This window comes from Lycorma delicatula, chromosome 4 (genome assembly GCF_047948215.1).
Source record: "Lycorma delicatula isolate Av1 chromosome 4, ASM4794821v1, whole genome shotgun sequence".
NCBI lineage: Eukaryota > Metazoa > Arthropoda > Insecta > Hemiptera > Fulgoridae > Lycorma > Lycorma delicatula.
The window spans coordinates 191,764,400-191,789,111 of NC_134458.1; the positions used below are offsets into that span (position 1 = coordinate 191,764,400).

General features: G+C 34.8%; 1 protein-coding gene across 8 annotated transcripts in view; it reads left to right on the top strand.

Annotated features, from left to right (window-relative positions):
• The window catches only part of corn (microtubule-binding protein cornetto), a 342,761-nt gene that overhangs the window by 73,941 nt on the left and 244,108 nt on the right, over window positions 1-24,712 (top strand). For 5 of the 8 annotated variants that reach the window (XR_012756233.1, XR_012756232.1, XR_012756231.1 and 2 more), the window contains one exon: window positions 3,773-4,430. The exons of the other annotated variants lie outside the window; for them this stretch is intronic. The gene's annotated coding sequence lies outside the window, so the exon portion shown is untranslated. Of the gene's footprint in view, window positions 1-3,772; window positions 4,431-24,712 lie in introns of those variants that run through there. 8 annotated transcript variants of the gene reach the window in all.

Below are 24,712 nucleotides of genomic sequence, written 5' to 3' on the forward strand. Positions count from 1 at the left end.
GGCCGACCGCGGAAGGCTAGGCTTATAAAGCCTGTCCTCCCGACGTAATTCCCCTTCAGACCGTCCACTGAAGTCCTTTCGGTGCTAACTCTTTAATAGGCTAGCAGGAATACGCCACAACGGGGCACTACCTGTAAGGAGGGAGCAATGCGTCCCCTTTTCCGGAGGAGTCGCAATTGCTGGGTTATTTTATCTTACTGTAAGTTTTGAAAAGGAGAGGTTGTGTAGAAGCTCATCCGCTTCTGGTATGGCTGCCCTTCAGGACGCATCTCTGCTGGGCTCTGTTCCGGACTCCAGTCCGTGATGTTGAGACGAATGGCTGGTCTTCCTTCTTCTTCATCTTCATCTTCTCCCTCTTCTTCTTCCGAAGACCTCTTCGTTCTTCTTTGGCCTGCACTTTCCAAGAATTGGTAGTAACCGAAGTTACATACCATTAACCTTGGAATTCCCGAAGCCCCGAAGGGCTGAACGGGGGAAAGTGCAGGTTTATTCGTTCTTCTGTGCTGTCAGTGGCTGCTGGGCAGGTGGCTGCTGGTCTTGTGACTGCTGGGCTGATGGCTGCTGGGCTCGTTCCCTCTTTCTTCTTTCTTGAAAGGAAAGGAAGGTAATAGGGTACTTACAAATGGTGATACCTATTCGCGATCGCGGTTTTGGGGCGGCGATTTTCTGGAAAGAAGTAAACAGAAATTATTCACTCCACGTAATTATTAACCTTCAGACACACGTGTGTCTGAGAAGGGGTTGGGGGGACCGCGTGGCCGCAGTGAAGAAACCATTTGTTTTTTGTGGTGGCTGTTGGTATCTGCAACAAAAGAAGCAGAACACACACGAAAAAAAAAAAAAAAAAAAAAAATTAATTTTTACTTTTCTTTCGACTGGCAGGATGAGACGGCACGACGAGTCGCTCCACATCCACGTTTCTCCCGTTTCTGAAACAAGAGAAACAGAACAAAAACACACGCGGAGAAAAAAAAAAAAAAAAGTTTACTGCGTTTTTTTTGTTTTATGCGCGAGTTACCGTATTTGACGTCTTCAAACTATATAACTCGCGAAAACTATTCACTCGCGACCCCGGAAACGCGTCTGACGCAGTATTCCGTTTATGGCTCATGCGATATGGAGGCCCCTAAGCCTGGTTTGTCGATTTTCGCCTACCGCACCGCACCATCACGGTGGTTCGTCCAGTACGGCGTGAGGCCGCTTCCTTACTACTGTCGGAGTTGGGTCCTCTCTGCAGATGTCCCGATGATGACTGTGTTCGGACACAGCCGCTCTCCCGAACAGTCTGCGCGCCTGCGCCACCCCCACCTCGGACACGGATTGAAATCTCGCATCAGATCGGAGAGTGCCCAAGGGAACTGTTTTGAAGGTGATAAGTCCATGTATAATTGGATTGTAAATAAAAGATTTTTCTGAACTACTCCTTTTACTTTATTTACAGACGTCGTATGTCATATAATTTCGATTTAAAGTTTTACAAGAAAAACAATGGTGAACCCATCTTTCAATTAATGCTCCCGTTGTGAAGTTATGGGCATTCAAAGTTGCAGTGACAGAAATTTCGTGTTAACAATGAGATGAGGTAAAACAAGCTGCATGAACAATTTTATTGCAATTTACATGCACAATTCGTACAGTAACGAACTGTTGTGTAATATTGTTGATTTTTTTTTTGTCTTCAGTCATTTGACTGGTTTAATGCAGCTCCATGATTCCCTATTTGTGTCAGTCGTTTCATTTCGGTATACCCCCGTAACAATCTATTTTACATATTCCAAACGTTGCCTACCTGCACAATTTTTCCCTTCTACCTGTCCCTCCAATATTAAAGCGACTATTCCATGATGCCTTAATATGTGGCCTATAAGTCTGTCCCTTCTTTTAACTATATTTTTCGAAATGCTTCTTTCTTCATCAGTTTGTCGTAACACCTCTTCATTTGTTGCTTTATCCACCCGTCTGATTTAAACATTCTTTACTACCGCATTCAAAAGCTTCTGATCTTTTCTTCTGAGGTACTCTGATCGTCCAAGTTTCACTTCCATATAAAGCTACGCTCCAAACATATAATTTCAAAAATGTTTTCCTGATGTGTAAATTAAATTTTGATGTAAACAAATTATATTTCTGATTTGCCTGTGCTATTCGGCATTTTATATCGCCCTGCTTCGTCCGTCTTTAGCAATTCTACTTTCCAAATGACAAAATTCTTTTACCTTCGTAATCCTTCTTTCTTCTCCTGTGTTTTATTCAGTGTTCCATCTTCATTATTTCCTCTACTTTTAATTACTTTCGATTTGTACTTGTTTATTTTTATGCGATAATTCTTGCGTAGGATTTCATCTATGCCGTTCATTGTTTCTTCTAAAAACTTTTTACTCTCGGCTAGAATTACTATATCATCAGCAAATTGTAGCATCTTTATCTTTTCACTTTGTACTGTTACTGCGGATCTAAATTATTTGTAAGTCATTAACTAGTTGTATGTAAAGATTAAAACGTAACGGGAGTAGGGAACATCCTTGACAGACTCGGTTATTTATTACAACTTTTTTCGTATGTTTTTAAATTATTGTTGTTGCTCTTTGGTTCCTGTAATTGTTATCAATTGTTCTTCTATCTCTGTACTTGAATCCTAATTTAAAAAAAAAAAACTTTTGCTGAAAGTTTTATTATTAGTGAACTCGTTGATTGATTTAGTTTTAGTAAATATTAAATCTTCAGATATGAATGCCTTCTTTAATTTTTATACCGAAAGGATAAATCTTGATGATGTAGATGTAGATGATGTGTGATCTTGTGACAGAGTAATTTACCTGTACTTTTGATATTTACGTACCCAACCTTTCAATATCCGACATTCCAGGATAGGATAATGTATAAAGAATCGATATGTGCCGTGTAGTGCGTTAACGAGAAGCTTTCTTTTTTCGATAAATCGATATTAATAAGTAGGTGTTTACCGTATTCTTTTTGAATAAAACCTTAATGTACCGTTCTAATAACGAAGTGATGAAAAGAAAATATTAGAAATTGTGCTTGCTGTATATGAATACGGATAGATAACTTTATGATCTGCAAAAGTATTGTTTTTATGAAGATTTGTAAGAAAAACGTTTATGCACCTCTTTGATACTTTTCACTACCCTACGGTTCATTCTTGTTTTACGATAAAAAACAAAAAAAGTTTAGGAAAATTTAAAGATAAAAAAGGCAGCGGTGCTCCGATTCGCCGAATTCATTGGTTTGAGAGCTAAATTGTATACGTTTAGAACTGATTCAAATAAAACGATCGAAAAAGCAAATGGGATGTAAACGAATATAGGTAAGATTTAACAATTACAAAAAAAAACAAAAAACAAATAGATTCGATAGCCCAGCTGTTATTTTAAAAGTAGTGAAAATGTTTTAATCATAAAAGCATTTAATCCGAATGGTTCAGATAAATTAGTTCCTTTGGGATTTCGACGATAAGTGCATCGCTGTAGATAAAATACGCACTATTCCTTCCAAGGGGGTACATAAATTCCTTTCGTGAGTTGAAGCAGCTCTTTTTAGGGTAATTTAAAAATGATCCTTTTTATGAAACTAACCGCATGTCTACATAATTAATGGTGTTCCTTCATTTTCTGAATAGGTTTTTGTATAAGTTAAGTGTATTGTAAATTTTTTATTTCATTATATACAGTAAATAAGATAATAATGTATTATGGAATTATGCTTTCTTCTTTTGAAATTAATTTCTATTAAACCTTTTTTTTATTTTTTACAGTTTAAATATGGTGTATATTAAAACCGGCAGTTCGCTTCTTGTGGCCACGAAACCATTAACATTGATAGCGTATGCTTGTATGGAGGTGGTGAAAAATATTCTAAATTGTACATTAGAAATGGATGATGGATTACAACAATTTTTATTGCTGTTAGATAAGAGTCTATTTGATTTTAAAGTAAATGCACTTATCGAGTATAATTTTAATGTGGAGTTTGATCCTCAGCTTTGTTATAATTGTTTACTACAAATATTTTTCGGTTTCGTTTCATTCAACATTAAAGATCTTGTGGTTGAATTTAAATGCCATCACCCAAAAAACCTTTGTTCGAAAAAAGATGATAAAGAATTGGCTTGCATATTTCAGTATGCGTCTAATGAGAACTTTTGCGATATTTTATCAATTGTAATAGAAGGAAAGCAAAAAAAATGTATTAAAATATTATTCTGTTACTAAAAGCAATCATAAATGGTTTAACTATTCAGCTGGAATTCATTATAAGGTATTATCTTTTGAAATTAATGTGTGGTTGTGCATCTATATAACTATTTATGTGTTGTCTTTGTAATTATATATTTATATGTGTATTTATCTTTCTTATTTACGTGTTTTTCTCCAAAATTTATATATTATATTATTAATTAAATACGGTTTAAGTTAAAACGACTTTTTTTCTTCCTTTCCTGTTGTTTTCCTCAAATAAAATTTACTAAAGAATATTGTTGAAAAGATAGATAAAAAATTAGTTGCCAAAATTACCTCAGGAATCCTCAACTTGCATTCCATTAGAAAGTTCCTTCTGTGTTAATCTATGTGTTTGACAATTAATCATGTATGCGCTAGACGAGTCCGTTTGTAACTCTATGAAGATGAGTTTACTTACTTTAACTGCTACGCGTTAGGGCGTTATTCAGGTACTCATTTCATTAACACTTATTTCACCTTCTTGAACGAAAATTCTTGTTGAAAATTTATTAGTATCATTTCCCTATATGTAGAAGTAATCTGACCAAGTTTGGTCAAATTTTATCTAGTAGTTCATGAGATATAATTTGATTTATGGTGGGACACCGATATATGTTATAGGCTATAGGTTGATCGAACCGTTGCTAGAATCAATCTAATGAGGAATGTTTTCCCAGTTCCTCCTGGCACATCCAAGAAGGTCCCCCAACTCCGTCATTTATCATTTGCATTATGCGATCATAAATTCCTCTCTGTTCACGCGTTAATTTGGGAATGTTTGATTGTACATATTACTAAAGATCACCAATGTTGTAACTCTGTTCACGGCGTAAATCCACATCAAATGAAGCGATCGCAGCTCGGGTGGGTGCTGGCATTCCCAATCGACTAAGAACTTTATTTGCATTAGCTAAGCACTTTTCTTCAATATTTATCAATGCTTCGTTGTAAATGCCTTCTGTAAATTCAGACAAAAGTGAATATTTAACCTAACAAAGGATTTTTTGGTCATTATGTAGGGATATTATTTTCTGTGTATTTGGTTATTTCGACTTTTTTTGTTTGCATAGTCTTAAGTCTATGTGGGCTATAAGAAAGTTGGGCGTTTTAATTTATTTACTGTAAGTCATCCTTCTTGGTGGCTTTTCTTTTTGTTTTGGTGTTTTTTTTTTTGTTTTTTTTTTTTAATAAAATACAGATGTTTTAGCTGCTAAATATAATTCAAAGAAATTTGGTCGTTGTGTTTGACAGCGGCCATATTGCATTGATCTGATTGGTTTTCCTTTGTTTACATTTCCAAATTAAAACTGTACAGATTAAAAATAGATAGATAGATTTATTAAAAATAGATGAAAACAATCTTTGATGCGGGTTATATATCGTGCTAAAATTTGAGCTCAATCGGTGCAGAACATTTTGAGTTTTTGAAGCCGTACAGAAACGAACTTAACATTTTTATATATATAGATATAATTTATAAATTTTTTTCCAATGAAACCGTCTTTACTTTTGACATAACCTCTCGTAAATAGTATTTATGAAATAACATTTCCACAATTAGTTATATTAAATATAAGATCTGTAGTGTTGCCAATTAATCATAGATAACGAATACAAATCTTTTATCGTATAGGTGTGTTATTGTTGAGATCCACGGTTATTTGAATGAGATATTTATATTAGTTTATTTAATCGAGTTATCTAATTTTTAAATGAAGGTTGGCAACACTGATTAATTCTCACTTTTTTTGTTACTCGTTAGTTCAGGTTGGCATCTCTGCCAAACGTTCACTTTTTTGTGCTCCCTTTTTTAAATGAGGTATTTAAATTTTAATTAAAGAAATGTCTTTTAATTTTTAAATGTCTTTCGGACAGCTGCACTCAGCTCCATCTACGGTATAAAAGCTGGCTCCGCACTACAATCGTTCAGTTTGGTTCTGTCATCCAGTTACTCAAGTTGTGTTTGTTACAAATATGTAATTAATAAATATACTGTTATGTATATGATTTACGAGTTCAAGATTATAATAAAAATAATTTATATTATATTCGAAGTCAAGATGTTTTATTTATTTTTATGAACAACAAATATTTAGAATAATTTAAACCCAACCTAGGTATTTGACCAAGGCGGAAAATTTTTTGATAGTTGTATCGATAGTGTTGAGTATCGAAAGAGTGTTACTTATTCAGGTGATATTGCATTCAGTAAGAGATCGACTATAAGAGTACGTTGTATTATTTGACACGTGACTACTCTTGTCTCAATCATATGAATAGGTTGGTGAATGAACCGACGTATAAGTAACGTACGCAATCTGTAAGTTAGAGACAGGCCATTGAACCGTCCCTCTCACTTCGATTAAAAATGTATGTGTGTGTGAGCGCGCGTACGCATGCGTGTATATGTTAAAATCGCGATATATCCTTTCCCGTAATAATACATATTGTTTTGATACGCATCATGTGGTTCCACTGTAGCGTTAAATAAAGTAAAATGTGTCAAAAAACTGTTTTACTCTACGAAAAATTTAATTTACACCATAATAATATCTTTCTTTAATTGTTAACCCAATATATGACAAATTTTTTTTCATTTATTGGTTCTTCAAAATGTACTTTTTTTAATATGATACAATTATATTTTTTAACTGTTAAGATTAAAAAATATGTATATTTTTATGTCCTTGCTAGATAAAATTTATTTTGCTTTCCTGTCTATATAGCTGCTATAATATATAGAAGGGGAATTGGACATATCCGGTTTTCACCTATAATTGACGAATTAATCCCTTATGGGTCCCATAGAATCGAAAATATTGTTCAAAATTTGGCATATCTGGTTTTCACCGAATGTTGATGAACTGACCCCTTAAGGGCCCCCAAAAACGGAAAAATGACATTAAAGTTTTCGCGAGAAAATGTGCGTACGTATGTATGTATGTTCGTGTGTAAATCGCTTTATATTTCCAGAACTACTTGTCCGATTTTTACCAAACTTTGTAATAATATTTTTATACAGGGTGTCCCATATAAAACGCAACTCAACCTTATATAGGTAGGTATTGAAATAATAAAAAGGCATGTGTAAATGTAAATGTAATTTTTATTATTACCATCCATTACCTTACATTTAGAGTAAATGTTGCAAATGGCCGCCATCTTCTTGAATACAAGCTTCAATTCTATTTTCAGCGTTTCTTGCAACTTTTTTCAAAGTTTGTGGCTGGATATTTAATACAGCTTGTTCAATATTGACTTTCAATCGTTCAAGTGTTCGTGGTTTGTTGCTGTAGGCTTTTTCTTTGAGGTAACCCCATACGCCACAGTCAAATCTGGAGATCTTGGTGGCCACAAGCCTCGACCGATAACACGATTACCAAAGAATTCCTCGACGAAATCAGAAGTTGAAGCTGTGTAGTTCGATGTCGCACCGTCATGTTGTAGCCAGCAGTGTCTGTTTTCCTCTTCTAAGAGTGCGATGAACTGAAATAAAAAAATCCCGATATCGTTCAGCATTAATGGTGTACTCGAAAAAAAATAAGACCGATTATTTTCTTCCACGATATCGCGTATCACACGCCCAACTTCTGTGGGTGTAATTGTTTTTCGTGATAAACGTGGGGATTTTCAGCGCTCCAAATTCTACTGTTTTGGCTGTTTACGTAGCCGTCCAAATGAAACCGTGCTTCATCTATGAAAAAATAACGAATCCATAACATTAATTCGCTGACGCAGAAATCGACGGAACCGTTGACAATATTGTAGCCGTTTTTCTTTGTCGGGCTCAAGAAGTCGATGAACCGTTTGAATGCGATAAGGTCGTAATTGTAATCGTTTGGTCGCCCGAACGGTCGATTTAGAAAAATTAATTTCAGCAGACAAACGTCTGATCGATTTATTTGGCGAGGCGAGTAATTGGTCTTTGATTTCAGCGACTGTATCTGTACTCAACACTGACGCAGATCTTTTGTGTCCCTTGTTATTAACAGAACCGGTCTCTCTAAATTTTGAGACTAACCTTAATACTGATGTTTTGTTAGGAGCCGGTTTATCTGGGTATTTATGGCGAAACAAATCTTGCACCGCAACCGCTGATTTCGTACTGAAGTACGACTAAACAATGAAAACACGTTCATCTAGCTAAAACACCATCTTTTCTCTAGCAATATACTGAACGTTATGATTGCGTTGTTGTTACTATCGGTAGTGTTCTACTGCGTCGCCGCGATGTTCATAGGTTGGACGAGTCCAATTCAGTAACGAGTAGGGGAGTAAGCTTGACTTTTGAAATTTCATGGATGAGTGATTGATGGGTTTCGTTTTATATGGGACACCCTGTAGTAGGAGCATTGCTGGTATTTTAATGTAAAATGTTAGGAGCTGGGGGATACAGGGGAAAAAACCGAAATCGTCTCCACATTTTGCATAATTAACGTAATATTTTTTTTTATAATTTCGTGAATATTAAGTAAACAACTTTTCGAAAAAAAAATTGTTAAATTTTCACCCCCACCTCTAAAAATCGGTTTAATTTTGAAAAGTTATAGAAGTTAGTACAAGGGGTGATTTCCGTTGCTTTTTTTTTTGTGTGAACAATAAAAAGTTTTTTACAATTTTTTTTTAATTTAACTGCACCTCCACTCCAAAAATTAGTAATAATTTTTAAAGTCGAAGAAGGCAGTACAGGTGGGTATCTTTATTATTGCAATTTTTTCTGTTAGCGTCTCGGATCCACAAATTTGCTCCCCCTCAAAGTTTGGGGGGGTGTTTTTAACCCATCCACCGTTACTCCCCCTACCAGCCCCACATCCCGGCCGGACTAGTACTGTAGTCGTCTGGTATGTTATGACGTCACAAGTGAACAGTAGGATTATAATTAAATGAATAATATTTAGTATTTAAAATGGCCGCTAGTACCGCCACACCTGCGCAAATGAAATACGGTATCCACACGCACTTTAGTTAGAATCCTTGAATTACATAAATAAAATATATAATATTTAAATAAATGATAAATATTTTAAATTGAGGTGTCTGTAAGCCGTGCATCAGAAAAAAACCGCGTGACAGGAAATTCATACCACTGTCTTTTCAGCTTTTTTTAAACAAAAATTTATCAATTTAAAAAAATTTCTTTCCTTCAGTAATGATAAGTAGTTAATTTAGGACTCATTTTAAAGTTTATTTTGTCTTCATTTAGTACATTTTTTCACCACCTGATAGCTCCACTACACTTCGAGTTTTATAGTTATTTCATTGTGTCGTGCCATTTTTTTACTGTGTAATATTTTGACAAATTCTTTTGGATTTTTCTGTTTTTATATCTCCGTCTTGCGCTATAGTTTTAAAACGGAAATTATTGTAATCGGTCCAATTTGGGTATGTGCAGTTTTCAACGGATGTTGTTGTAGTGTCACCGTTTTTTACTTTTTCCTGTTTAGCCTCCGGTAATTACCGTTCAGATAATACAGGGTCTTTCACGGGAACCAAATGTTTTTAAAATAATCATAAAAATTTTAATATTTACTTTAAAAAAGTTTTATTGGTACTGAAACACTTGTTAAATCAAAGCATTTGTTACTTACTCATGAACGAAAACTTATGTCCGACAAGTGATGTCCATTTTGGGCAATATATTGTTGTAGCCTTTCACGGTAACTGGCCTCAATTATTTGCAGCATGTCTACATCAATCTGGGTGACGTGATGACGAATTGCGATTTTTAGGTCCTCCAATGTACCCGGTTTATTGCCGTACACACGCGATTTCAGAAACCCCCGCAGAATTAAATCACAACTACTCAAGTCGGGGTACCGAGGGGGCCAAGGAATATCGCCGAATCTGGAATCGATCCGTCCCGGAAACAAGTTACGGAGGACAGACATCGTTGCCCTCGCTGTGTGCGCTGTAGCTTCATCCTGCTAGAATAACACATTTTGAAAATCGATTCCCCGGTTTCGTAACTGATGGATGAAATACGTATTCAACATCGCAATGTAACGATCAGATGTTACAGTTACGGCAGCGTCATTTTCTTTAAAAAAATACGGTCCAATAACACCGACCATTCCTATTGCGCATCAGACAGTCACCTTTGAGCTATGAAGTGGTCTCTCGTGAAGCCGATGCGGGTTTCTTTCTGCCCGATAACGGCAATTCTGTTTGTTGACGAAGCCATTCGGATGAAAATGGGCTTCGTCACTCATTAACGATAACAAATTTTCATTTTCTTCAAAAACGGTAAGCGTTTGTCGACAAAATTGTAATCGCTGCGTGAAATCTTGCTCGTTTAACTGCTGCACGACGGCTATCTTGTAAGGATGGAAATGCAGGTCTGTATGCAGAATTCGTCTTACCGTACTTGTGCTCATTTGAAGCGCTGCTGAATGCCTTTGAATAGAGCGGCGTGGGCTTCTGACAATGGCTTCCCTTATTCGTTCGATATTCTCCGGAATGCTAGCGGTTCGTCGGGGACCCGTTGGTTTTTTCATCAATATTGAACCGATTCTTCGAAGGTTCTTTACCCGTCGCAATATTGTGTTACGAGAAGGGACGCTTGCGTTACGATGGATATTAAACTGACAGCGGAAATCTCGCTGAACAGCAGTTACGGATTCGTCATTTCGCACAAAACTGTCATACGCGTACAGGCGTTGGTCTAGCGTCCACGGCTCATTCTCGACGACTAAAATGTAAATTCTATGAACAAAGGAAACGTCAGACACCAGCCACGTGATCCTCCCACCAGGAACGCCTGAGTACAACCCACTTCAAAAACATCAGGTTCCCGTGAATGACCCTGTACTTCAGAGGATGAATGAGGATATGTATATCAGTGTAAATGTAGTGTAGTCTTGTACAGTCTGAGGTCGACCATTCCTGAGATGTGTGGTTAATTGAAACCCACCCACCAAAGCACACCGGTATCCACGATCTAGTATTCAAATCCGTGTAAAAATAACTGACTGTACTAGGACTTGAACGCTGGAACTCTCGACTTCCAAATCAACTGATTTGGGAAGACGCGTTCATCATTAGACCAACCCGGTGGATTAACGTTTTGACACCTAAGGAACCCAAAAAAACCGGATGGAAATTTTCCTGACCTTCATACGTTTTTGTGTTCGTTGTTGCACTCTAAATCACCTTATTTCTCCAGAACTACTGTACCGATTTTCCATAAACATTGTTCGATTACTTCGTTGTATGGGGCGTTGTTGCCATTAAATATTCAAAGTAAAGGGGATAATGGTCACCCTCAGTATCTCTAGATTTCTCCTAATTATGGTCTTATTTTTCATTGACACATTTATTAACAATTTAAAAATAATATTTTCAAAAAAAAAGTTTTGCAAAATCGGTCAACAACCCCAAAATATGGTCTATCGGCTCAGGTGGTATTCTGCGTCAGTTGTAATCACCTTTTACCACAAAGAGCGTTAGTGTAGCATTTACGTACAGCGGTTCTAGTGGTCTAGTATGTGTTGACGTCACAGGAGAGCGCTAAAATAAAATAAATGAATAATAATCAAAGTTTAAACATTTATTTTAAGTGTTTGCTATTACTGTCACATCCACGGGAATCAAATACGGTTTAGTTGTTTTTCAGTAGCGATCAGAACGGCTCTTTGATGTCCAAATTTTGATCTTTAAAAACACGCTGGAACGGCGAAAGAGAAGGTAATTAGAAAAACTAATTACGTATTTGTTTCTGTGTACACAGAAATTTAAATTATGTACCGTTGGAGTGTAGTGTTTTTAAGCGGGCATTTTCTCAAGTTATTATCTAACTAGTTCTACCCGCCACGCTTCGCTGTGGCACATTGTGGTTGCATGGATGAGAATTGAGAAACAAAACAAAGCATACGTTTCATAGAAGTTTAATTTTGCAATACTTGTGGTTATACAATTTTTTTTTTTGTTTTTCCACTGTATGCGTAGATATAAAGGCTATCTGGTTTGCCGACTCGGGAACACGCAACATACAGTATCCCATGTGAGAAGAAATCCGCATTTAAATCTAAACCACACAATTCTGAAGATTGACCTTGAGCTTTATCGATTGTGATTGCAAATACCAATCGAATTGGGAATTGCAATCTCTTAAATTAAAATGGTGTATCGGTCGGGATTATGGGTATTCGAGGAATGAGGACATCTTCACCTTTGAAAGGCCCCGTTAAAATCGTCGCTTCCACTACGTTATTCATCAATTTCTTAACTGCAAGTCGCGTGCCGTTGCAGAGTTTTGGCTGATTAATATTCCGCAACAGGATAATTGGCACACCTATTTTCAATTTTAATGTGTGTGGTGGCATCCCTGACAGATCAAGTGAGTTTAAAAATTCCGTCGGATAATTAACTACTTCATCTGCTTCCACAACGGTGTCTATCGACTTATATGTAATTTCCTCACTTTGAATGCCGAATTGAATAACTTTCTTAAGTCGATAGACATCTTTATTCTTTGCGGCAAGGATAGCTTGTTCGCCGAGCCGATCGTGATTTCTATGATTAATTTGAATATCAGGAAATACTTTTTCGATCGGTTCTTCTTTCGATGTTACTAAATTACAAAAATTATCAGGAAATGTTATTCGTCTAGACGACTGGCAGCTGTCCGTTTCCAATGTCCAGTAACTGTCGTGAGAATACCTCAGCTGATGGATCATTCTGCAACTGGACACGCATATTCGTAGTCAACTGGAGTATACGTACGTGTCGCCACAGTGTTGAATATTTCAGGCAAGCATTTATTTCGTCTGCTGGTGTCGATCAAGAAATTACAGGCAATTTTTGCCTAAAATCTCTTGCGAGCAATATCAAAGCATTCCCGAATGGTTGAACGTTTCCACGCAAATCTCGTAACGATCGATGAAGAGCTTTAAGCGATTTTTTATGTGCCATCGTGCATTCATCCCAAACAATGAGTTTACATTTTTGTAATACTTTTCACATACAGAATGCTTCGGAAATATTGCACGTGGGAGTCTCGATGATTTGCATGTTTAATGGCAACTTCAGAGCTGAATGCTCAGTCCTTCCACCTGGTAACAATGTCGCAGCTATTCCAGACGAAGCAAGAGCTAAGGCTATGTCATCTTTTGATCGAACTGTTGCTAGAATCAGTCTAATGAGGAATGTTTTCCCAGTTCCTCCTGGTGCATCCAAGAAGAAGATCCCTCGAACTCCGTCATTTATCATTTGCATTATGCGATCATAAATGCCTTTCTTTTAACGCGTTAATTTGGGAATTTTTGATCGGACATATGACTGATGATCACCAGTTGTACCTCTGTTCACGGCGTAAATCCACATCAAATGAAGCGATCGCAGCTCGGGTGGGTGCTGGCATTCCCAATCGACTAAGAACTTTATTTGCAATAGCTAAGCACTTGTCTTCAATATTTATCAATGCTTCGTTGTAAATGCCTTCTGTAAATTCCAAGGTCATATTGGCATTTTCTAGGCGTACTATATGCAAAATATCCTCAGCCATAGCGATCGATATCTTTCCCATAACTCTGTGGGAGATGAAGGGAAGCTATCGATATATTGGTGTGTTTTTATTGGAAGTTTATTAAATTTGTATATTTGTTTATTGATTTTTGAGTAAACCTAGAGGACTTTTGAGTAGATTGAATTGTAGAAGAATATTGTCGTTTTTGCGATCAAAACTTGTTTTGCTGGTGAGAGAATATTTTTTTTTGGTGTTTGAAAGATTCAACCCGGTAATGATCTGAGTGCATAGTCTCATTGAAATTAGATGTGGGAAGAGTTTCTGTGCGAAGCCTTTGGTATTAGAGGAAGACGCGGGGATCACGCTTATTCGAATCGGTTATTTTGTTAGTATAGTGTTGTAAGTTTTGCTAGGTGGTCGTGGTTGGAAGAAGTCATATGAAAGCGAAAGTAAGTTGTAAGTTTTATAAATACACTGATGGAAAAGTCTGTCGAGGTATTTACACCGATGGCATCCTAACAAAGACCAAATTAACGACTGTGGTGTGTTATCAGGTTTAGTGTATACCACACGATTAGGGATTATGTCCATATTAATCAATAATTGTTGCCATTCTTAGCTTCGCTTGCGATTTCATTTCCGGAGGTACCAGCAAGCTCTGGAGTCCATACAAATACACATCGTTATCCCCTTCAGTTTAATACATACAGAAGGGACAAGATGTTTTCGATAAGGACATCTTCAATGATCTTGTTCTAAATAGCAGTTTGTGTGCTCAAAAACGGGAACATATAAGGACTCTCTCTTCGCAGAAATGTTATGTGTAACGAAGAGCTTGCTTACTGTATAACAATGAGCTCAATTGATGGAATCAACATAATTGCGAATAATGCGCGAATTTGGTTTGCATGTGCAGTGTTGCACGCGTCATTAATACATATATCCCATTGTTGGTCGTTTTCTAATAAATTCAGAGCTTGGTGAAAGGCGCAGCTCAATCACGACACGATCACACAAAAGTACCTCGATTAAAATGAATATTTAATACAGATTGTATAATAATCTGAAGCACATGTTTCACATGTGACTTAGGTTGTCGGTAGCTAGTATGGCGAGTGTTCCCCTCGCTTCCGGCAGATGGCGCGGTCACTGGTACACAGCTGACGGTTAAAAAAACTGTTTTCTCGCGGTCGCGGGTATGTGACTGATGCGAAAAATAGATAAAAACAATCTTGGATGCGGGTTATATATCGTGCTAAAATTTGAGCTCAATCGGTGCCGAACATTTTGAGTTTTTGAAGCGTACACAAACGAACTTAACATTTTTATATATTTTTTTGTCTTCAGTCATTTGACTGGTTAGATGCAGTTCTCCAAGATTCCCTATCTAGTGCTAGTCGTTTCATTTAAGTATACCCTCGACATCCTACATCCCTAACAATTTGTTTTACATATTCCAAACGTGGCCTGCCTACACAATTTTTTCCTTCTACCTGTCCTTCCAATATTAAAGCGACTATTCCAGGATGCCTTAGTATGTGACCTATAAGTCTGTCTCTTCTTTTAACTATATTTTTCCAAATGCTTCTTTCTTGATCTATTTGCCGCAATACCTCTTCATTTGTCACTTTATCCACCCCGTCTGATTTTTAACATTCTCCTATAGCACCGCATTTCAAAAGCTTCTAATCTTTTCTTCTCAGATACTCCGATCGTCCAAGTTTCACTTTCATATAAAGCGACACTCCAAACATATACTTTCAAAAATCTTTTCCTGACATTTAAATTAATTTTTGATATAACATATTATATTTCTTACTGAAGGCTCGTTTCGCTTGTGCTATTCGGCATTTTATATCGCTCCTGCTTCGTCCATCTTTAGTAATTCTACTTCCCAAATAACAAAAATCTTCTACCTCCATAATCTTTTCTCCTCCTATTTTCACATTTAGTGATCCATCTTTGTTATTTCTACAACATTTCATTACTTTTGTTTTGTTCTTATTTATTTTCATGCGATATTTCTTGCGTAGGACTTCATCTATGCCGTTCATTGTTTCTTCTAAATCCTTTTTACTCTCGGCTAGAATTACTATATCATCAGCAAATCGTAGCATCTTTATCTTTATAGCTTGTACTGTTACTCCGAATCTAAATTGTTCTTTAACATCGTTAACTGCTAGTTCCATGTAAAGATTAAAAAGTAACGGATATAGGCAACATCCTTGTCGGACTCCCTTTCTTATTACGGCTTCTTTATGTTCTTCAATTATTATTGTTGCTGTTTGGTTCCTGTAAATGTTAGCAATTGTTCTTCTATCTCTGTATTTGAACCGTAAGTTTTTTAAAATGCTGAACATTTTATTCCAGTCTACGTTATCGAATGCCTTTTCTAGGTCTATAAACGCAAAGTATGTCGGTTTGTTTTTCTTTAATCTTCCTTCTACTATTAATCTGAGGCCTAAAATTGCTTCCCTTGTCCCTATACTTTTCCTGAAACCAAATTGGTCTTCTCCTAACACTTCTTCCACTCTCCTCTCAATTCTTCTGTATAGAATTCTAGTTAAGATTTTTGATGCACGACTAGTTAAACTAATTGTTCTGTATTCTTCACATTTATCTGCCCCTACTTTCTTTGGTATCATGACTATAACACTTTTTTTGAAGTCTGACGGATATTCCCCTTTTTCATAAATATTACACACCAGTTTGTATAATCTATCAATCGCTTCCTCACCTGCACTGCGCAGTAATTCTACAGGTATTCCGTCTATTCCAGGAGCCTTTCTGCCATTCAAATCTTTTAACGCTCTCTTAAATTCAGATCTCAGTAAGGTTTCTCCCATTTCGTCCTCCTCAACTTCCTCTTCTTCCTCTATAACACCATTTTCTAATTCATTTCCTCCGTATAACTCTTCAATATATTCCACCCATCTATCGACTTTACCTTCCGTATTATATATTGGTGTACCATCTTTGTTTAACACATTATTACATTTTAATTTATGTACCCTAAAATTTTCCTTAACTTAACATTTATATATAAACATAATAAATTTTATTATTTATTCGGTTAAACGGAATACGGTGTTTAAACGCAATGTGCTTGTAAACCGTGTACCGTTTTATCAAACGTGATAAAGTGTAGAATTAGATTATTATCCTGCTTCCAGGGATTCTATTTGATTCCTTTATTTTACAGAAAACTTTAACCTTGGCTTTGAAAAATATTTTCCTGGTGCAGCACCCCCCCCCCCCCCCCCGCCAAGTTAATTATTTTAGGTACGAGCCGCCAATTATTTTAATTTTATAAATCGTTTTACCAGCCTTGTTTTAACCCATTATTTGATTCTAATTTATGTGCCACAAATATTTCCTTAACTTTCCTGTTTGCTCCGTTTATTTTACCGATGATCATTTTCTCGTTTCATTTTTAACAGTTTTCTTTTATCATCTTTTCTTTCGCTTTTTTTTTAATTATAGTATTTCTTAATTGTCGATAGTTCCTTTTACTATGTTCATATGTCAGCTTTAATATATCTTCTGATATCCAGGGTTTTTTTTTATCTGTTCTCTTTGTTTTTCCTTCCTAAGTTCGGTTTTGCTGCTTTAAGAATTTCCATTTTAATATACTCCCAATTTTTCTTCTACGTTATCTATCTTTTATTTATTACTCAAACCTGGCCGTATTTATTCATCGTGGTACAATGTAACTCCAAATTTGGTTTTCTATGTTAATGAAATTTTTATTTAATATTCTGTGTAGGTAGATAAATATATGTTTAAAGATAATTCAATGTTTCGCTTCGCTACGTATTTATTTTAATGCATTTTATATTTATAATAAAATTTGCAATGTTTTACCTGCTGTATACTTGTTTCAAGGTTAAATGATTACTTCCTGTTGATTGAATTTGTGTTGCTATGAAGGTTGATTTCATACTTCTCCTTTATTTTATTTGGTCTGTCTGTTTTCAGAGTATAAGTTGAAGTTTATTAACACTGTACAGACAGTTGTGTAGGCTGAATGAGTCATCTGCGTAAAGGTTGTTCGTCCTTTTAAATACTGTTCTATTATAATCGGAAACGACTGTACTTTAGTGGGAATACATTTTTTTTTTTTTAATTTTTAATTGTAAGTTACAGTTAAGCGTTGGTTTTGCTTGTTTTTTACAATCTAACCGTTTCTTAATGCTCGATTCAGTCTACCGTTCACAGTGTTATGTCGTTTTATCGAGGTAGAATTTAACCGTATTAAAATGATATACCTTGCCTGTGGCAAGGACTTTTACTTTCTATATTGCACTAATAAACCTGCCTTAAATATCAACTGCTGTATTACTCCTATTTTACACTTTTCCATTCTTTCTTTATCTTATACTGTTCTTCAGTTTTATTAAATTTCTATAATTCTCTTTCTCTTTAATTTTTCCTTCCTTGAACGACGGTCGTAAACATTTATTTAATTTTAACACTCTCTCTATCTCTCTCTCTCTCTCTCTCTCTCTCTCTATCTGTCTCCCATACACGCACTCGCAGACGTTTTTCTTTGTGTAATATTATCAAGTTTTCGAGTTCCTTTTTACCTTCCCGTCAAGATAGTGATCAATATCGACCCGTAGCTAAAATTAATAGGGGTCCAGAAAATATATTCGTGTCCTTTTCAAGGCCTTGGTTAAATTTCCTGTAAAAAAAATGAATCAAATAGAATAGCTGGAAACAGGATAATAATCTAATTCTACACTTTATCACATTCAAGAATATAGTACACGGTTTTTAAGTATATTGTGCTTAAAACCGTATTCGGTTTACTGAATAATTAATAAAATGTCAATACAGATAATATTTTTTAGTATTATTAGATAATAACTTAATAAAATGTCCGTTTAAAAACACTATAATCCAACGGTGTTTAATTTAAATTTCTATGTGCACAGAACATAGTTTTTACAAATTCCCTTCTCTTTCGATCTTCCAATCTGTCCACAAAGAAAGACCTTCTGTCTTTCTTTGCGGACAGATTTGGCATCAAAGAGCCCTTACTTCCGAACATTGTCTGATCGTTACAAAAAAAAAAAAAAAAAAAAAAAAAACTAAACCGCGTTCATATTCCTTCCACCGATTAAAACAGAAAAGGGAATGAACAAGTAATGTTCCATACATACGCGGAATACAAAAACCTACCTTTCACCAACACGCTAGGGTCGGCACTGCGGGAGCGACCTTGCTTTCTCAACGTTGCTTCCTATTTGGGCATGCGCACAAAACCGAAATACCACGCCGTTGGAACTGTGAAACGGACAATTCGTTATAAAGATTTTCGTATCTTTTTCATCGACTGGGGAATGGCTACTGAGATTATAGAAATGAGATATACAGAAAAATTTAATTACATAATAACTGTCTAAGGAGTGGATATATACAGGATGATTCAAAGAAACGGGAAATTTAAAAAATTAAATAATGTTAATGAAAAATTTGAATTCTATTTCATGTAATTGTACAAATTTTGTCATTTTAGGATACATACATTTTAGTTTATTTTTTAAAGATGACATCTTCCAGGTGACCTCTTCTACGTAAACACTCACAAAATCTCTTCGTTAAATTGTTTGTGGTTTGACGTAACATCTCGACTGGAATTTCCGCAATTGCTTCTCGGATCTTTGCCTTCAGTTCTTCCGTTGTAGCAGGTCTATTGTAGAACGCTTTGCTTTTAAGGTGACCCCGCAAAAAGTAATCGCAAGTAAAGTTTTTTGATATCACCAACTATTGGCCCAGAATGTTGGAAAAAAGGAGGTTTTGCAGACAAAAAAAAATCATATTTCCCTTAATAGGCAGAGTATCGAATCGTTTTAAATTGTTCCTTTAAAAATTACCTAAAACATTTGTATGAAACAATTTTTGATAAGATCATCCCTTACGGCAAGGGATGACCAAATAGTAAGAATATGGGGCTTGTCGTATGCTAAACATGCAACCGTTGTCGTATTGAGTAAATTAGAAGTTTTTCTTTACTGTAAGATGTAAATCTTTTTTATACCCTGCTTAGCACCCTTCTGGCGAGCCGAAAGGGATTTTTTTTTAATTTATAACATTTGATTATGTAATGGTTGTACAATTATTATATTTCAATTTTACATGTTTTAAAACATTTGAATTAATTTTTTATTTTAATTTTTATTAAGATTTCGCTGTAGAGATACGATGCGCTGTAAACATTCGATTATGTCTTGCCAGTTGATTGTTATTTATTTTTTATTTTTCAGATTAGCTATTTTATTTTAAGTTCGGACATAGGATTATAGTAGAGAGATGCCCGATCGGTGTTTGAGTTAGTCCTGCGACAGAAATATCTTTCTACACTGTACAACTGCATGCATAAGATAGCAGTTACAGAGGACTTTATAACGACTAAAGACTACAACACAGCGAGTTGTAAACAAAATATTTTAAATAAAAATAGACGTCACGTAGAGAAAATTCCAGAAGTGCTTTTTCTGTTTTTAGATCTTTAGCTTCTTCTGGAATGTAGCTTTATAATACCCTGTTTCTTTTCTATATAGGCTACCGTCTTTTATCTTCTGTTATCTTTGGTTTCTCGTTTAATAATGAATATCTTTTATTCTATGTACCTTTGTGTGTTTTTTTTTGTTTCCTTTTTCCTTTTTGTATGTTAATTTTTATTATTTTCTTTTAAATATACTTTTATCTGTTTTTCCTCAATCAATGTTTTCTTTTGTTCAGGTTTTTTTTCCCCATAACGGTTTTATCAATGGATCGATTGTTTAAAAGAAACTACTGATAGATTCATGCTGGGAATCGAACCAAGTTTCCATTACTTCTCGTCTATACTTCTTCTAATTTTGTTATTGTATTTTTTGAGTAAATATTCCTTTTTATTTCTTTATTTAATTTCTGAATATCTTTTATTCGTTCGATTTTATTCTTTAATTTCCTTTCATCTACATAAATACATATATTATATATATATATACAGAGTGTTTCTAAAATAATGGGTTGGCTATACTTTTTCGAATTCTACTTGTAAAACTCAACAAAAAATACCCCTAGGAAAAATGGCGATTTCTTCTTCGTTCTCCCTCTGTCCGCCATTTTGTTATTTTTATATATAAATTTATATCTCAAGTTCGGGTAGAAGAATCACATTAATATTTGGTAAGCGTCTTTGTAATAAAGTTTTAAAATTAGCAAAAAATCAGGAATTAATAAATACCTTCGCAAATTACAGAGTGGCGGCCATGTTTATTTTTCAATTCCTTATATAAATAATTAGTAATATTAAATAATTAGTAAATATTAGTTTTATCAACATTTATGTATTTTCTAAAATAATAAGCCTTTTATTTTTAGATAAGGTTTAAAGATATATTTCATCTTGAAAATATATATATATATATATATATAGGAAGATATGCGCTTACGGGCCCATTTCACCGGACATTCTTCTTCAGTATATTAAGTAGAATCATTTCCTAGAATTTGGCCTCAACTTTAAAGAACACGCTGTATAATGGAATAAAAATAATATACATCAACTTATTTTCGACAAATTCTTGACGTTCATTTTATAAATTTTAAAATGTAATAAAAATCTATCATAAAAACTTAAAGAAGACAGTTTTCCTCTATATCTACCTAAAATTTAATATATTTTAAAGCGTTAAACAGTTATGAAAGAACCAAATAGAACTAGATTCGACACGTGTCTAATTACTGGATAATTCTACAATTTGTATCGCTTTGCGTTACTTTGCTTTACCCTTTTCCTTCTTTATCCGTTTCTTCTTCTTCGTTTATTATACCATTTTATTTTCTTTAATACTATTATCATTTCAAATAAAGGAATAACAGAAAATAAAAATTCAAGAATTTTAGCAAGATAAAAGAAAATTATAGGTCCTTCTTTGTACCGATTAACAATAAAATGTAAGGGTGACGTAAAAAAAATTGGAAATTGAACATAAAAAAAAAAAGTTTGCATTTTTTTGTGTATTTATACGCGCGCACGTATGTACGTGTATAAAAGGGAAGTCAATACGTTTAAATTTAGCTGGAAACAAAAAAAAAAAAATGGTAAGAAAAATGTGATATATACTTAAAACTAAATAATTCATCATTAACGCAGTAATTCATTTTACATATATATATATATATATATATATATATATATATATATGAATGTTTGTTTGTTTGTCCGTACGCGTTCCTATACCATTTATCCGACTGCGATAAAACCTTGGTGAGTTATTGTGCGCATGACCGCCAAGGTTTCTGAATTATTTTGGACCCACTAGGCGACGCTGAGGTTGAGAAATTTCGAAAATTGTATTTATAGTCCGATTTGGCTCATATATAGAAGAAGGGTGTTTCTAAAATGATGGGCTGGTTATACTATTTTGGATGCTACTTGTAAAAGTAAACAAAAAATATTCTTAGGAAAATTGGCGATTTCTCCTTCCTTCTCCCACTGCCCGCCATTTTGTTATTTTTATATAAAAATTTATATCTCAAGTTCGGATAGAGGAATCACATTAATATTTCATAAGCGTCTTGGTAATAAAGTTTTAAAATTAGCAAAAAACCAGGAATTAATACCTTTGCAAATTACAAAATGGCGACCATGTTTATTTTTCAATCCCTTATATCTACGTAAATATTAGTTTTTTCATAATTTCTGTTAATTTTCTAAAATATTAAGGTTTTTATTTTTAACAAAATTGCATTTTCTTTGTTAAAATCGGATAACAAATAGCCGAGTTATGGCAAACAATTGATATTGTAATTTCGTGTCCGTTTTCATTTTCTCCACTTTACGTTCAATTCGATTAAACATTAATTATAGTATGTATCAAATTAAGTAATAATTTTCTCACAATAATTGTAACGTAAAATTACAACATCGATTTTCTGTCATAACTCGACTATTTGTTAACCGATTTAAAATAATATGTCGTTTTGTTCAAAATAAAAGACTAAATATTTCATTAAATAACATACATTTTTATATAATTAATATCACGGAGATATAACAGATTGAAAAATCAGCATGGCCGCAATTATGTAATTTTTTAATTCCTGACTTTTTGCTAATTTTAAAACATTATTACAAAGACGATTACCAAATATTAATGTGATTCCTCTATCCGAAATTGAGATATAAATTTTTATATAAAAATAACAAAATGGCAGACAGTGGGAGAATTAAAGAGAAATTGCCATTTTTCCTAAGGATATTTTTTGTTTAGTTTTACAAGTAGAATCCGAAAAAGTATTGCCAGTCCACTATTTTAGAAACACTGTATATATTTTTTTACTTTCCTATCTAGATAGCGCTATAACACCAAAAGGGAAAGTATTATACAGGGTGGCCCATATAAAACGCAACCCAACCTTATATTGGTAGGTATTGAAATAATAAAAAGGCATGTGTAAATGTAAATGTAATTTTTATTATTACCTTACATTTGCAGTAAATATTGGAAGTGGCCGCCATCTTCTTGAATACAAGCTTCAATTCTTTTTACAGAGTTTCTTGCAACTTTTTTTTCAAAGTTTGTGGCTGGATATTTAATACAGCTTGTTCAATATTGACTTTCAACCGTTCAAGTGTTCGTGGTTTGTTGCTGTAGTCTTTTTCTATGAGGTAACCCCGTAGAAAAAATTCCGCCGCAGTCAAATCTTGAGATCTTGGTGGCCACAAGTCTCGACCGATAACACGATTACCAAAGAATTCCACGACGAAATTACAAGTCGCACCGTTATGTTGTAGCTAGCAGTGTCTGTCTTCCTCTTCCAAGAGTGCGATGAACTGAGATAAAATATCCTGATATCGTTCTGCATTAATGGTGTACTTGAAAAAAATAGGACCGATTATTTTCTTCCGCGATATCGCGCACCACACGCCCAACTTCTGCGGGTGTAATTGTACGTGGGGATTTTCAGCGCTCCAAATTCTACTGTTTTGGCTGTTTACGTAGCCATCCAAATTAAACCGTGCTTCATCTGTGAAAAATAACGAATCCATAACGTTAATTCCCTCGCGCAGAAATCGACGGAACCGTTGACAATATTGTAGCCGTTTTTCATTGTCGGGCTCAAGAAGTCGATGAACCGTTTGAATGCGATAAGGTCGTAATTTTAATCGTTTGGTCGCTCGATGAACAGTCGATTTACACAAATTAATTTCCGCACATAATCGTCTGATCGATTTATTTGGCGAGGCGAGTAATCGATCTTTGATTTCAGTGACTGTATCTGTATTCAACACTGACGTAGATCTTGTGTGTCCTTGTTATTAACAGAACCGGTCTCTCTAAAGTTTGCGATTAACCTTAATACTGATGTTTTGTTAGGAGCTAGTTTTTTCTGGGTAGTTGTGGCGAAACAAATCTTGCACTGCAACCGCTGATTTCGTACTGAAGTACGACTCGACAATTAAAACACGTTCATCTAGCGAAAACACCATTTTGTCTCTAGCAATACACTGAACATTATGATTGCATTGTTGTTACTATCGGTAGTGTTCTACTGCGTCGCCGCGATTTTCAGATGTTAGACGAGTCCATTTCAATAACGAGTAGGGGAGTAAGCTTGGCTTTTGAAATTTCATGGATGAGTGATTGATGGGTTGCTTTTTATTAGGGACACCCTGTATAATCGATACAATTGGGACATATTTTCATTAAATGTTCACGTTTTGACTCGTAAGAAACTCAAAAAACCGGTTTTTGAATTTTCCGAATTTTCGTGTTCGTTATGTGCGTATTTGATTTCTCCCTCTAATGCGCCTTATATCTTCAGAACTACTGGACCGATTTTGACCAAACTTGTTCTGATTACTTGTATATATCATGCATTGACGCTATTAAATTATCTTCCTTAAAAGTAAAGGGTATGAAGCTATATAGCATAGTTATCCTTAGTATTTCTAGATTTCGTCTAAAAGTAACGCTTCTTTCTTTCTAAAACAAACGCTTCATTCTTCATC